The sequence below is a fragment of the Zingiber officinale genome, chromosome 11B, assembly GCF_018446385.1.
Source record: "Zingiber officinale cultivar Zhangliang chromosome 11B, Zo_v1.1, whole genome shotgun sequence".
In the NCBI taxonomy this organism is placed as follows: domain Eukaryota; kingdom Viridiplantae; phylum Streptophyta; class Magnoliopsida; order Zingiberales; family Zingiberaceae; genus Zingiber; species Zingiber officinale.
The window spans coordinates 81,030,259-81,044,256 of NC_056007.1; positions in this window are offsets into that span (position 1 = coordinate 81,030,259).

The window sequence follows — 13,998 nt, forward strand, 5'->3', positions numbered from 1 at the left end:
TCCTCGGTGTGCTGCTCAAAGGACGATCCGATAAAGCTACAACTCGACTCCGACGACCAGAAGCTTCAAGTTTATTAATTCCTTGTTTGTCGGTATAAGTTTTTCATATATATTGTACTTCAAATTATAACTTCCGAATTGATAGTGATTGCCTGAAGTAAACGCTCAACGAGCGTGGGCCTTGGAGTAGGAGTCGCCACAGGCTCCGAACCAAGTAAAACCCTTGGCGTTTGTGTTTGTGTTTTATTATTCCGCTGCGTATTTAATTGAAGTTTTTCGAAACGAACGTGAAAGCCACGAGCGCTATTCACCCCCCTCCTCTAGCGTTTTCGATCCAATAATTGGTATTAGAGCAGGGTCGCTCTAAATCGGTACAACTACCGTTCAGGCAATTTTTGCTTTTTCGTCTATTTTTTCAAAAAATAAAACCTTACGACTTTCGTTTCTTCCCTCTAAAACTATTTTTTAAAAAATTTATTTTCATCTTTATACTATTGGTCGGTATTAGAGAAATATCACATTTTCAAAAATTTATAATAATATTTTTTAAAATATTTTTATTAATTTTTTTTAAATTTTTTTTGCTATTTCTATTTTTCTCCCGCACTACTAATCCAAGACCAAGTCTTGGAATATTTGGTTCTTTTTCGTTTTGTGTTCAAGAGTTTCCTCTTAAATGGCCCATCAAGAAGGTTATAGCACAGCCCGCCCGCCATTCTTCACCAGCAAAGACTTTGGCTACTGGTAGGGCCGAATGGAGTCCTACCTCCAAACTCAATTCGAGATGTGGATGATCATCAGAATCGGCATCTCAATCCCACTCGACGGCATGGGAAAACCAGTATTATCCGAGAACTAGGACGCAAGTATAATAAAGAAGGTCGAGGCCAATGCCAAAGCAACGTGTACTCTTCAATGTGGTCTAACAAAGGAAGAGCTGAACCGAGTTGGTCCATTCTCAAGCGCGAAAGAACTATGGGAGAAGCTGATCAAGTTGCACAAAGGCACCTCCGATACGAAAGTAAGTAAGCGCGATCTAATTTTAAATAAGTTATATAACATAAAAATGAAGGAAGGTGAGACAACTAGCTAACTTCACGCGTGGATACAAGATCTATTGAATGGACTCCACGAGATCGAACAAAAGATAGAGAATTGAGACGTAATAAGGTACACACTCAACCCCTTTCCGAGGAATACTTTGTGGGCATCCATGATAGACGCTTGCAAAGTATCTAAGGACTAGAGCCGTCAATTTGGGTTAGAGCCGTCAATTTGGCCAGCCCCGCCAAACCAATTAAGCGGGTTGGGTTGGAATTTTATCAACCCAAGTCCGTCGTGGGCCGACCCGCCTAGGCCTGCAACCCGCCCAGGTCGGCCCACGATGGGCTTGGGTTGGCCCGCGGGTTGAGAAACACATGTAAGAAGTTTATATTAGTAGTCAATGCTGCAACTGCGAGAGTACCAGGGGTTAAATTATAGCATTTCATTATCTTCTTCGTTGAGAGGAATACTAATTAGGAAAAGCCCATACTTGTGAAGTTGAGTGTGATAGACAAAAGTTACAGAAATATATATGCACACAAAGTCGATTAATCTTAAAAGTAGATGACCTTCTTATTTGATTCGTTTATGGGATAAATCTGAAACATACATTATGCACAATGAAGAGCTTGGTGTGTGTACCCAAACTAGATGGCCTTCTTAAAAGTAGATGACCTTCTTATTTGATTCGTTTACACACGCACAACCAGGGTACCACTAATCTAAACTACTCGACGCACAGCCAGGAGTCCTAATTACTATTCCTCTTCGTTGCACAATTTTATGGCAGTTTATTATCTTTCTTTGTTATAATTTTAAAATAAAAATAGTACTTTTGACCCAACATAAGTACTTGTTTATGTCCATTTATATTTAAAATACTTGTTTATGAATACATTTGATTGATAAAATATTTCCGAAGTAAAACATTGAAGATATGAACTCTTTTTTTTAATTTTTTTAAAAAATTTGATAGGCACGCGGGTTGGCCCGACAAACCCACGACCCGCCTTGGATTGAGTTGGGTTGGAAATTTCCCAACTCGCCAAGTTGACGGCCCGCCCGCCCCGCCCCGCCAAATGGTGGGCCCGCCACGGGCTGACCCGCCCCGCCATGGGTTGGCCCGTCTGACAGCTCTACCAAGGGCCTTTCTTTAATTAGACTAGACGAGTTATTTTCCGAATTTGAATTGCACGAACAAACTAATGCACGTCCAGCCGAGAAAGGTGTTGCTTTGATTGCAGGTACAATTAGAACCCGGGAACCAAAAGCAAAGCGCAGAACCAAACCCGAGTCCGAAGATGAATCAGACTCAGAAAATGATGATGACGAGATCATAGCTGAGATCATCAACCTAGTATGTAAACTCTACAAAAAGAAGAAAGGATTCACGAAGAAGGACATCAAGAAGGCGATTCGGTCCAAGACAGTACAAGCCAGTTCAAAAGTAAAGTTCGAAGTTACTTGCTACGGCTGCAACCAAAAGGGACACATCAAAGCCAACTGTCTGAATCAAAAGGAAGCAAAAAGGCAAAGGAAGAAGAAAGTATTACAAGCAACATGGGATGAGTTTTCTTCAGAAGACTCCGATGAAGAATTCTAACAGATGAGTTTCCTCGCATTGACGACCCGGGAACAACTAGAAGAATAAAAAATCGAGAGCGAATCGAAAATCGAGTCCGAGCGAAGCCACAGATCTGTATCCATTTCTGAAGGGCCTAAACCCACTATAAGTATTTCTCAATTAAGTAAACTACATAATTTAGTTAATCCTCCCCCACACTTAAAACTCTATCCATCTTGCAAAATATAACTCATCAAGAATTCAACCAAACTCTCAAAAAGGATGAAGACAAAGTAAATATGGTGGAAAATAAAAATGTTGAGTGAGTTGTTTGACTAGAATTTAAAAGGAAAAGAAATCAAAGAATAGGAAAAAGAAATATCCTTCATCATATTCATGCAAGTCAATGATATTGTGATTTTGAAAAGAAGCAAAGCAAGTTCTAGAGTTCAATTGTCATGAGTGCATATCACACAAAAAGATAATAGAGTATAGGATTTAGGTAGTCCTCTCTAGGTAATATTGGCAATCAAACTCAATTAATAAAATGGAATCCATCACCACACTAACCAATATCATGCAAGTAGAGCATTCAATCATGTAAAATGACCTAAAATGTGATGGTCAAATTTAAAGAACTTTTACCATTTTAAAAGCATTACTAGAATAATTTCATGGAGAATTTTATTCAAAATGAAATGCTATGTAAACTACACAAAGTGCAAAGTATGGAAGCAAAATGTAAATGTAGAGTATGAAACTAAGGAAAAGTATTAACCAAAAAGAAAAACAAAGAACGAACTCCCCTTTATTCCCGGTGGTTGAAGGAGATTTAAAAGTAAGATCCATGCTGGTAGTGGAATGATTCTTCCCAGTGGTTGAAGTTGGTTAAAGTGCAAAATCCACTTTGGAAGTGGAATGTTATGCATTGAAGTAATCACCTCTCCTTCCAACATATGCTTTTTAAAAATTTACCTCGGAGGTTGAAGACGGTTCAGCTGGAGTAATCACTCCAAGAGTCTACAAAGATGGAAGGTGTTGGAACCCCAAGGTTGTTTTGGTGTGATCAACAAGTTAAGTTAAGTCCTGTGTGTTTCTAACCTTGTGTCTAAGTGTGCATGAGCTTAGGAGCACAGGTACTTGAGCGGAAGACGCAACTAGCGAGAAGGATGACACGTGCTGCATTTGAGGGACGAGGTGCTGCAGAAGAGTACACCGACAGACGAGAAGGAAGCGTGCGGTGGTTCCGAGGGACGAAAGCCGGAGCGGAAGATTGCTCGAGGAGCAAGAGACGCAGCTAGCGAGAAGGTCGGCACGGGGTGCGACCGAGGGATGAAGACTACGGATAGTACGCTAGTGGACAAGAAGGAAACACACGGTGATTCTGAGGGACGAGAAGCCGGAGGGAAGCCTGCTCGAGAAGATCGAAAGTTGGATTCGGGTGAGCCCTTTTCCGGCTGGAAGAAATCACTCAAGTGAGCGGATCTTGAGTAGAAAACCCAGACCGAGGCGGACCGAACCGGAGCAAAGGTCTTGACGGAGAAAAGTCAACATCTGTTGACTTGGGGGTCCGGGGTGCCCGGAACAGTCCAGGGCGCCCGGACTAGCCCTGGGCGCCCGGAACCCTTCCGGGTGCCCGAACCGTGAAGTTTGACCAGATCGAGCTTTGACTAGATCTGAACGTTGGGGGATAAAATTTATCCCCCCCAGGACGCCCGGAACCCTCCAGGCGCCCCGACCAAGGCTATAAATATAGCCTTGGTCCAGAAGCTTTTTAATCCATTCAGAAATTGTAACAACACTTGTGCGCTTCCACTATTTAGATTAGCTTCTCTCTTTCTGTGCCTACACTGCTGTAAAAGAGGCTTCTCCGCTTGAAGGAGATAGTAGTGCGATCATCTTCCTTGGATTAACAACCTCCCCAGTTGTAACCAAGTCAAATCCAGTGCCTCGGTTTTTTATTTTCTGCTTATTTTATTATTCTTCAAGTGTTGGTTTGAAAAGTCGAGAAGGGTATTTTTGTTTTTGTTTTTAGGGCTATTCAACCCCCCTTCTAGCCGGCCCAACGGTCCTACAAGTGGTATCAGAGCTGAGGCATTTCAGGAGGACTAACCGCTGAACGAAGCAACGAGATGGCCGGACCAAGCATCCACCCACCGAAATTCGAAGGGGATTTCGCCACTTGGAAAAAGATGATGCAGGTATTCTTTACCACCGATTTTGAATTAATGCTTACAATAGAATTTGGTTTTACAGCACCAGAAGGTAAGGAGAAAAACAATTGGGCGAAAAAGGAGCAGGCCGACTTCGTGGCTAACTGCAAAGCAGAATACCATATGCTAAGTGTTCTTCCGCCTCAAGAAGTCAACAGGATCGGGAACTACGACTCGGCAAAGGAACTTTGGGAGAAGTTCCTCGAGCTGCACGAAGGAACGTCCGAAGCCAAGCTCCCAGAAGAGATCTACTTCGCAATCAACTCACAAGCCTGCGACTTGGGGAAGACAAGACGGTTGCGCACCTGCACTCGAGAATCAAGGAGATCATCACCGGACTCTCGAATCTCGGAGAAAAGGTAAGTTACCGAGATTCGCTAAGGTACGCTTTGAATTCCTTTCCTAGAAATACCAAATGGGCATCATTAGTAGATGCCTTTTACATTTCTAAAGATTTAGAAAAGATTTCGTTAGAAGAATTTTTCTCGACTTTTGAAGTGCACGAATCAAGATGTGCAGGTTCGAAGGAGCCCAAGAACAACATCGCCCTCAAAGCTTCGAGAGACGAACCTGAGTCGGAATCTTCTCTCAATGACGAGGAAATGGTAATGATGGTAAGAAGATTCAAGAAGCTTTGTAAATCTAGATCTACTAACCATCTGCAGGGGAAAAAGAAAAGGATGATCCGCTGCTACCACTGCGATGAAGAAGGGCACGTCAAGGATAACTGCCCAAGTTGAAGAACAAGGACAAGGGTAAGAAGCCTATCCAAAAATGAAAGGCCCTAAAAGCGATGTGGGACGATACGTCGTCGGAGTCGGAAGTCGAGGCATTCTCCGGACTTGCGCTAATGGCAAGTCATCAAGACGACGATTGCGAGTCAAGCTCTTCCGAAATGAGCATCGAGAGCATTGATGAAGGGGGAGCCACGTCGGAAGAAAGCAGCAGTTCAGGGGGAGAAACGGGCAACGAGATCGACAAGGTAAGTGAGGTACGATCACTTCCTCCTGATAAACTCTTTAAGTTTGTTAAACTATTAACAAAAGACTGTTGCAAATTAGAAAGGAGATTAAAAATTTAAAAATAATTTTGCCTAAATCTTGTCCCTTTGAAGAATTAGACAAATCAAAATTAGAAAATGAGAAATTGAAATCAGAAAATAAAGATCTGAAAATTCAAGTAGATAATTTGAAAAACCATGCATGCTCATCTAATGTTAGAAAATTTAAAAATTTAAATTGGTATTATAGATATCACCAGGGAAAAATTAGGAATATTTCAAGAAAATATATACCTAAGAAATATTTAGTTAATCCAGTAGGCTGGAACCTATATTGAGTTCCTAAATCTTGCTTAATCTAAATTTTAAACGAAATTAATGCTTTCAGTGAGAAAATTAAACAGTGCATTTCTCTATGAGGCTTTGTCTAAGGAAGTGGTTGTTGCTCCAATAACCAAGAAGACATAGTGCCTCGCCATGACCTAGAAGCCAAAATATTGAAATAAATGTTTAATTAATTTTCGGTCAAAGCATTAAAATTAGAATTAATTAATGTTTTTAAATTTTTTCAAACATTTTTTTAAAAATATTTTTAAGTGAAATTTTTACTTAGAAAAATTCTAAGTTAAGATTTTTATTTTTCTATCAAAAATAATTATTGCAAAGACTTGAATTTATTTTTCAAAAATATTTTTTTTTTTACTTTGAAATTTTTTTTTGAGTTTTTTTTTCTTAAAAGAAATATTCTCTTTTGTACTTAGAAAAATTTCCAAAAAATGTTTTACAAAGCTGTCTAAGTTAGAATTTTTTTCTTATAATTTCACTTAGAAAATTTACTTAAAATTATATTTAATTTTTTTTTCAGAGACTATTTATTATTGTAAAAATCTTTATTATTTTTAAGGATCTCAAAATTTTCTAAGTTTTTACCTTTAGATTTTTTTATTAGAACCTCATTTTTTTATGTGATCAAAGGGGGAGAAGGAAAGTATAAGTCTAGGGGGAGGTAGACCAAAATTTAACTTGTTTTATTTTTACACTTAATTGCAAATTTAAGTTTATTTTATGTCTATTTTAACCCTAACTTAACTTGGGTTGCTCACACCAAAAAGGGGGAGATTGTTGGAACCCCAAGGTTGTTTTGGTGTGATCAACAAGTTAAGTTAGGTCCTGTGTATTTCTAACCTTGTGTCTAAGTGTGCAGGAGCTTAGGAGCACAGGTACTCGAGCGGAAGACACAGCTAGCGAGAAGGACGGCAGGCGGTGCGTCCGATGGATGAGGTGCTGCGGAAGAGTACACCGGCGGACGAGAAGGAAGCGTGCGGTGGTTCCGAGGGACGAAAGCCGGAGCGGAAGATTGCTCGGGGAGCAAGAGACGCAGATAGCGAGAAGGTCGGCACGGGGTGTGACCGAGGGACAAATACTGCCGATGAGTACACTGGTGGACGAGAAGGAAACACGCGGTGATTCCGAGGGACGAAAAGCCGGAGGGAAGCCTGCTCGAGAAGACCGGAAGTTGGGTTCGGGTGAGCCCTTTTCCGACTGGCAGAAATCACCCAAGTGAGCGAATCCGGAGTAGAAGACCCGGACCGAGACGGACCGAACCAGAGCAAAGGTCCCGATGGAGAAAAGTCAACATCTATTGACTTGGGGGTCCGGGGCGCCCGGAACAGTCCGGGGCGCCCGGAACAGTCCGGGGAGCCCGAACCAACCCGGGGCGCCCGAAACCCTTCCGGGCGCCCGAACCGTGAAGTTTGACCAGATCAAGGTTTGACTCGATCTAAACGTTGGGGGATAAAATTTATCCCCTCAGGGCGCCCGGAACCCTCCAGGCGCCCCGACCAAGGGTATAAATATAGCCTTGGTCCAGAAGCTTTTTAATCAATTCAGAAATTGTAACAACACTTGTGCGCTTCCACTGTTTAGATTAGCTTATCTCTTTCTGTGCCTACACTGCTGTAAAAGAGACTTCTCTGCCTGAAGGAGATAGTAGTGCGATCATCTTCCTTGGATTAACAATCTCCCCGGTTGTAACCAAGTCAAATCCGGTGCCTCGGTTTTTTATTTTCTGTTTATTTTATTATTCTTCAAGTGTTGGTTTGAAAAGTCGAGAAGGGTATTTTTGTTTTTGTTTTTAGGGCTATTCAACCCCCTTCTAGCCGACCCAACGGTCCTTCAGAAGGTAGATATCCCTCGAACACATATAAGGTAAGAAAAAGATGAAACAATATTAGTCTCTATAAAACATGTGTCAAGAAATACATCACATCAAATAAAGTCAATTATAGGCACCTCTACAAAATGTTCTAAATGATCATATAAAACACTAACCTTGTCATGCTGAAAAATACCTGGAGGTTATAGAATGGTGACTGTGACCTCCTCATCATCAAGTAACAGTTTAGGCTCTAGTCTAGGTGATTTTTGGGGTATTGCTTCCAATGTACAATCCCCTACACTTACATCATCAACATCTAGTTCAGGTGATTTTGCAACTGGAAAAGTGATTCTTGGGGTATTGTTTCCACTATACAATCCTCTACACTCTCCTCCTCATCAACATCAGTACTTGCATCATCAACAACATCTACAACAACAACATCAGTAGAGTCAGAAATCCTTACAACTACAACATCACAACAAGAAATACTAGAGGAGTCCTGTGGAGAATTGGAGACAAGATCAGGTCTATCAAAAATACTACAATCCCTCTTCTCAAGCACCTTGATATCCATAGGAATGGTCTCATCAACACTTATGGTAACCAGTTGTCCATTTCTAAATTGTTGAGGGTTGACGGTCATATTTTTTAAAAGTTTCATAGCTTCATCAGGAGTCTTATTAATCAAGGCCCCTCCACTAGCTTTATCCACCATGTATAAATCAATCGGCAATAACCCTTCATAAAAATATATGACAAGCAACTGATCACTAATTAATCTGATGTTGAGGGCAACTGAAGCAAAGTTCCTTGAATCTCTTCCAATATTAATGCAATGTATGCTCCTTGAATTGTTGAATACCACGAATCCTCTTCCGTATAGCTATATAATCATTCTGAGCTCCCTATGGGCTCTAATATGTTGGATAGGGCTTAGTAAATTGACTTGTGTACCTTCGTACCTGAAATATGAATTATCCACCCAATTAGAATTATAGGTATTAGGAAATGATTCATACTTATTATGCTGCTCCATAGGTCGATAGTACTGATGTTCAGGCTGATAGAACCGAGTCTGAGACTGATAGTATTGATAATATGGATCCATGGTCAAAGAAATTTTCTTGTTGTTATATTGAAACATTGGCAAATAAAATCAGAAGACACAGGAACATATAAGATCAAATACATGGATGTATGAACATTAAAGTAATTCAAACAATTTTTTTTTCACATTTTAATGTAAAAATAGAAAATAATCCTAAGATTATCAAACACCACTACATTCCTTGACAGTGGTGCCAATTTTGATAAATCCAAATTTTATTGTGAAATGAGTATCAAAAGAATTAAGTAACTGAATTCATTCTATACTAATGTAGTATAGAGATGACTCAGGTCGTTTCCCAACGAATGTAGTCAATGATGGTATCTTAGGATTGATTGGTTATTGATTTTAGATTTTTAGTAAGAAATTGGAGGTTTTGGATTTCATTGAATTCTTAAACTAAAGAATGAACTAGCAAGACAATTATGAGACTAAATCTAATGCAATGAAAGAAATTTTATCTATCTATTAATCATGAACACACAACATATTATCACGCTATGCTATGGATTACACCATTAACAGATCTAAACATATTGAAAACTAAACAAGAGCCAAATAAGAACAAACCAAATTACAAAGGATTGGATACTCAATGGATCAAACTAACTATTTGTCAAATGTAAAAGATCTACTCAAATCCGTGCAAATGAGTAGATAAGAAACATATCTACAACTTCATCTAACCCTACCAATTCAGATCTATGAAACTAAACAGCCAAGAAAAACATAAACAAAGCTAGAAATTGGAAAACAGAAATGCAGAAAGGGAATCTGGAAGAAGGAGATAAACTTGGGTGAGCTAGGGCATTCCTAAGCATTCACAGATCAATGAGGAACCTGTTAGGACCCTCGTCGGTCTGCTAGAGGGGGGGTGAATAGCCCCTGCACAAATTAAACAAAAATACCTTCCTCAAACTTATAACTTAATATAATACTTACATAAACAAAATAAGAAATAAACTGAAAAGAAATATGCACACGAATTACTTGGTTACAACCGGAGAGTTTGTTAATCTAAGGCAAAAAATGTACTAACAAAATCTCCTCTGGGCGGAGAAGCCTCTTACAATATTCAAAGCTCACAAAGCAAAGCTAAACTCTAAAAAAAAAAAAATTCAAGCACAAGTGTTGTTTCAAACTATTCTGCGTTATTGTAAAGCTTTGGGAGCAAGGTTGCTTATATAGCCTTGCTTGGGGCTCTTGGAAGGGTTCTAGGTGTCTGGAGTGGGATAGAACTCTATCCCCAATACGTCGGTCAAAGTCCACATCAATCTTGATAAAACTTGGGTTTCGGGCGCTCGGAAGGGTTCCAAGTGCTCGAAATGGTTCCGAGTGCCCCGAAGGGGAAAGCCAACATTTTATTGACTTTAATTTCTCTCCGAGCCTCTAGCTTTGGCTTCGCTTGTTTCAGTCCGGGTCTTTAGCTCCAGCTTTGCTTCCTTCGGTCCAGGTCTTCCACTATGGCTCTGCTCACTTAGGTGATGTCGGCCATCCGGAATAGGGTTCACCCGAACCCAACTTCCAGCCTTCTCCTCGAGCAAGCTTCCGCTCCGACTTCTTGTCCCTCAAAATGACGCACGCCTCCTTCTAGTCTGCCCGCGTACTCTTCCGCAGCACCTCGTCCCTCAGACGTGTTGGTTGCTACTCGGAAAACCTATAGGTTCCACTGTACAAAAATTTTGTACAAAGGTCTGAACCTTTTCCTAGCTACCATGTGTTCTTTTAAATTAAATTTTGGATCGCCTGCGGAACTTAACACGTTTGATCCAAAACTTAATTTATTTGTTCTTTTAGGTTTTGACTTGGATCTCCTGCGGAACTTAACACGTTCGACCCAAGTCTCCTTAAGTTATTAATTCCATTAAATATTAATTTCCATAATTGGTTCCCAGTACTGACGTGGCGAGGCACATGACCTTCTTGGATATGGGAGCAACCACCACCGACTAGACAAAACCTTTTATAGAAATCTAATATTTAATTTCCTAAAATAACTTTAGGTTAACCAAAGAGAACAATCAAATCACAAGGAAAAGAAAAAACAAAAGAACACAACATCGAAAAACATATTCGAAATTCTAGAACGTAAGCCTCTTGTATTTGGTATTATTTCCATAAATAACTAGCATGATGCGGAAAGAAAAATTACTAGTTATACCTTGTAGAAAAAACCTCTTGATCTTCTACCGTATTCCTCTTCTAACCTCGGACGTTGTGTGGGCAACGATCTACCGAGATGAGAAACCACCAACCACCTTCTTCTCCTCCAAGCAAGGTTCGGCCACAAAGGAAAGCTTCACCAAGGAGAAAAACCAAAATACTAACCAAGCTCCAAGAGATGCTAGCTTCCTCTCCTTCTTCTTCTTCTTCTCCTAGTAGTATCCGGCCACCACAAGAGCTCCAAGAGAATAGAGATGTTCGGCCACCACAAGAGGAAGAGAGGGAAAGGATCTTGGCCGGCCACACCAAAGAATAAAAGAGGAAGAGAAAACAATAGAGGTTGTGTCTTGTGAAGGCACCCTCACCCCTTCTTTTATATTCCTTGGCCTAGGCAAATTAGGAAATTTAATTACAATAAAATTTCCTTAATTCCCTTGACATGATTTAATTGAGAAAAATAAAATAATATTTCCCAATTAATCTCTAATGGCCGACCATATCAATGGGAAGCAAATTGGACAAGTTTTAATCAACAATTAAAACTTTCCTTATTTGTTTCCGGAAATTTTAAAAATAAAATTTCTCTTCAAAAATCTCTTCATGGTTAATAAAAAGAAATTTCCATAATTTTAATTTTACAACATGTGAATAATTTTTAAAGAGAAAATAAAATATCTCACCAATCTACAAATAAGGAAAGAGATCTAATCTCTTTCTTTAATCTTTTGTAAATTTTACAAGAGAGATAATTTAATTCAAATTCTCTTAATAAATTATTTCTTCCACATAATAAAAATTAAAATTAAAATTCTTTTTAATTTATTTTGGCCGGCCCTACTAGCTTGGGTTCAAGCTAGGGCCGGCCACCCAATCTTATACCTAGGCCGGCCCTAGCTTGTTCCCAAGCTAGCTTGGTCGGCCCCTATTGGGTGGGTATAGAAGGTGGGTATAGGTGGGTATAGAACTCTATAAATAAGAGGCTACGATAGGGACCGAGAGGAGGAATTGGTTTTGGTCTCCCGATAAAATTAAGCATCCCGTGTTCGCCCCGAACACACAACTTAATTTTATCAATGATAATTCATTCCACTAGAGAACTATCATTGAACTACCGCACCAATCCCAAATTACATTTTTGGGCTCCTTCTTATTATGAGTGTGTTAGTCTCCCTGTGTTTAAGATATCGAATGTCCACTAATTAAGTGAGTTACTGACAACTCATTTAATTAATATCTAAGTCCAAGAGTAGTACCACTCAACCTTATTATCATGTCAGACTAAGTCCACCTGCAGGGTTTAACATGACAATCTTTATGAGCTCCTCTTGAGGACATTATCAACCTAGTATCTCTAGGACACAGTTTCCTTCTATAATCAACAACACACACTATAAGTGATACCATTTCCCAACTTATCGGGTTTATTGATTCATCGAACTAAATCTCACCCATTGATAAATTAAAGAAATAAATATCAAACATATGTGCTTGTTATTATATTAGGATTAAGAGCACACACTTCCATAATAACTGAGGTCTTTGTTCCTTTATAAAGTCAGTATAAAAGAAACGACCTCTAATGACGACCTCTAATGGTCCTACTCAATACACTCTGAGTGTACTAGTGTAATTATATAGTCAAGATAAACTAATACCTAATTACACTACGACCTTCTAATGGTTTGTTCCTTTCCATTTTAGTCGTGAGCTACTGTTTATAATTTATAAGATACTGATAACATCATCTTCTGTATGTGACACCACATACTATGTTATCTACAATATAAATTAAATGAACAACTACAAACAAATGTAGACAATTTGACCAAATGTGATTCTTTATTCATAATGAATGTTTACAAAGCTTAGGCTTTCAGTATACACTCCAACAAGACGCACCGAGCCCGTCAGCTCTCTCCGTGTCGTCCTTCTTGCTAGCTGCATCTTTTACTTGACATCTTGTGCTCCTAAGTTCCTGCACACTTAGACACAGGATTAAACACAACAGGACATAACCTAACTTATTTGATCATATCAAAATAACCTTGGGGTACCAACAGAAACGATCAATTCAGACGATCAATTTTGATACAGTAGTAGCATCAGTTTTGAATTCAAAAATATAGAAATCAGTAGCGGCAACCGAAAACTAATGGAAGTAGAAGCACACACTCCTATCCAATTGGGTAAATTCAGAGCTTCAAGGAATAAGATCGTCGACCTAAAGACGAAGAAACTAGGTCAAATCCGCTAGCTTCTCCTCTTCTCTGCTTCTTCTTCTTCGCACGAAATCGTGGCAGAATTGGCATTCAGATGGCTGAGGTGGCCTCGCTGGCTCGAAGATGGATGATGACCAGAGAAAGGGGCGCCCTTAACCTCTCTTGACTGCTGACAGTGGATCAGAAGGAAGAGGATCGCCGGAGAGGATCGCGCCCCCTCTATTTTTGTTGCAAGAATACTGTAGAAATCGACAAAGGAAACGACACTGCAGCTTCTCCCTTTTAAATCATATCTGAGATCTGAATGGACAATTGATATTTCTCCGGATTGATCCAATGGTGGAAGTTACCCAAAATCTTATCCAAAGATGTTGATCTTCATCAAGGGTCCTGATCTAACCTTTCTTTAACTTGGATGGAACATATCGTTGATGGATGTCTTAGATCTCCTTGGATCTTGAATGAACGATCAAAATTATTCCAGAGCTTAATCTTCTCATCTAAACGTAAATTTGAGCCCAACTTG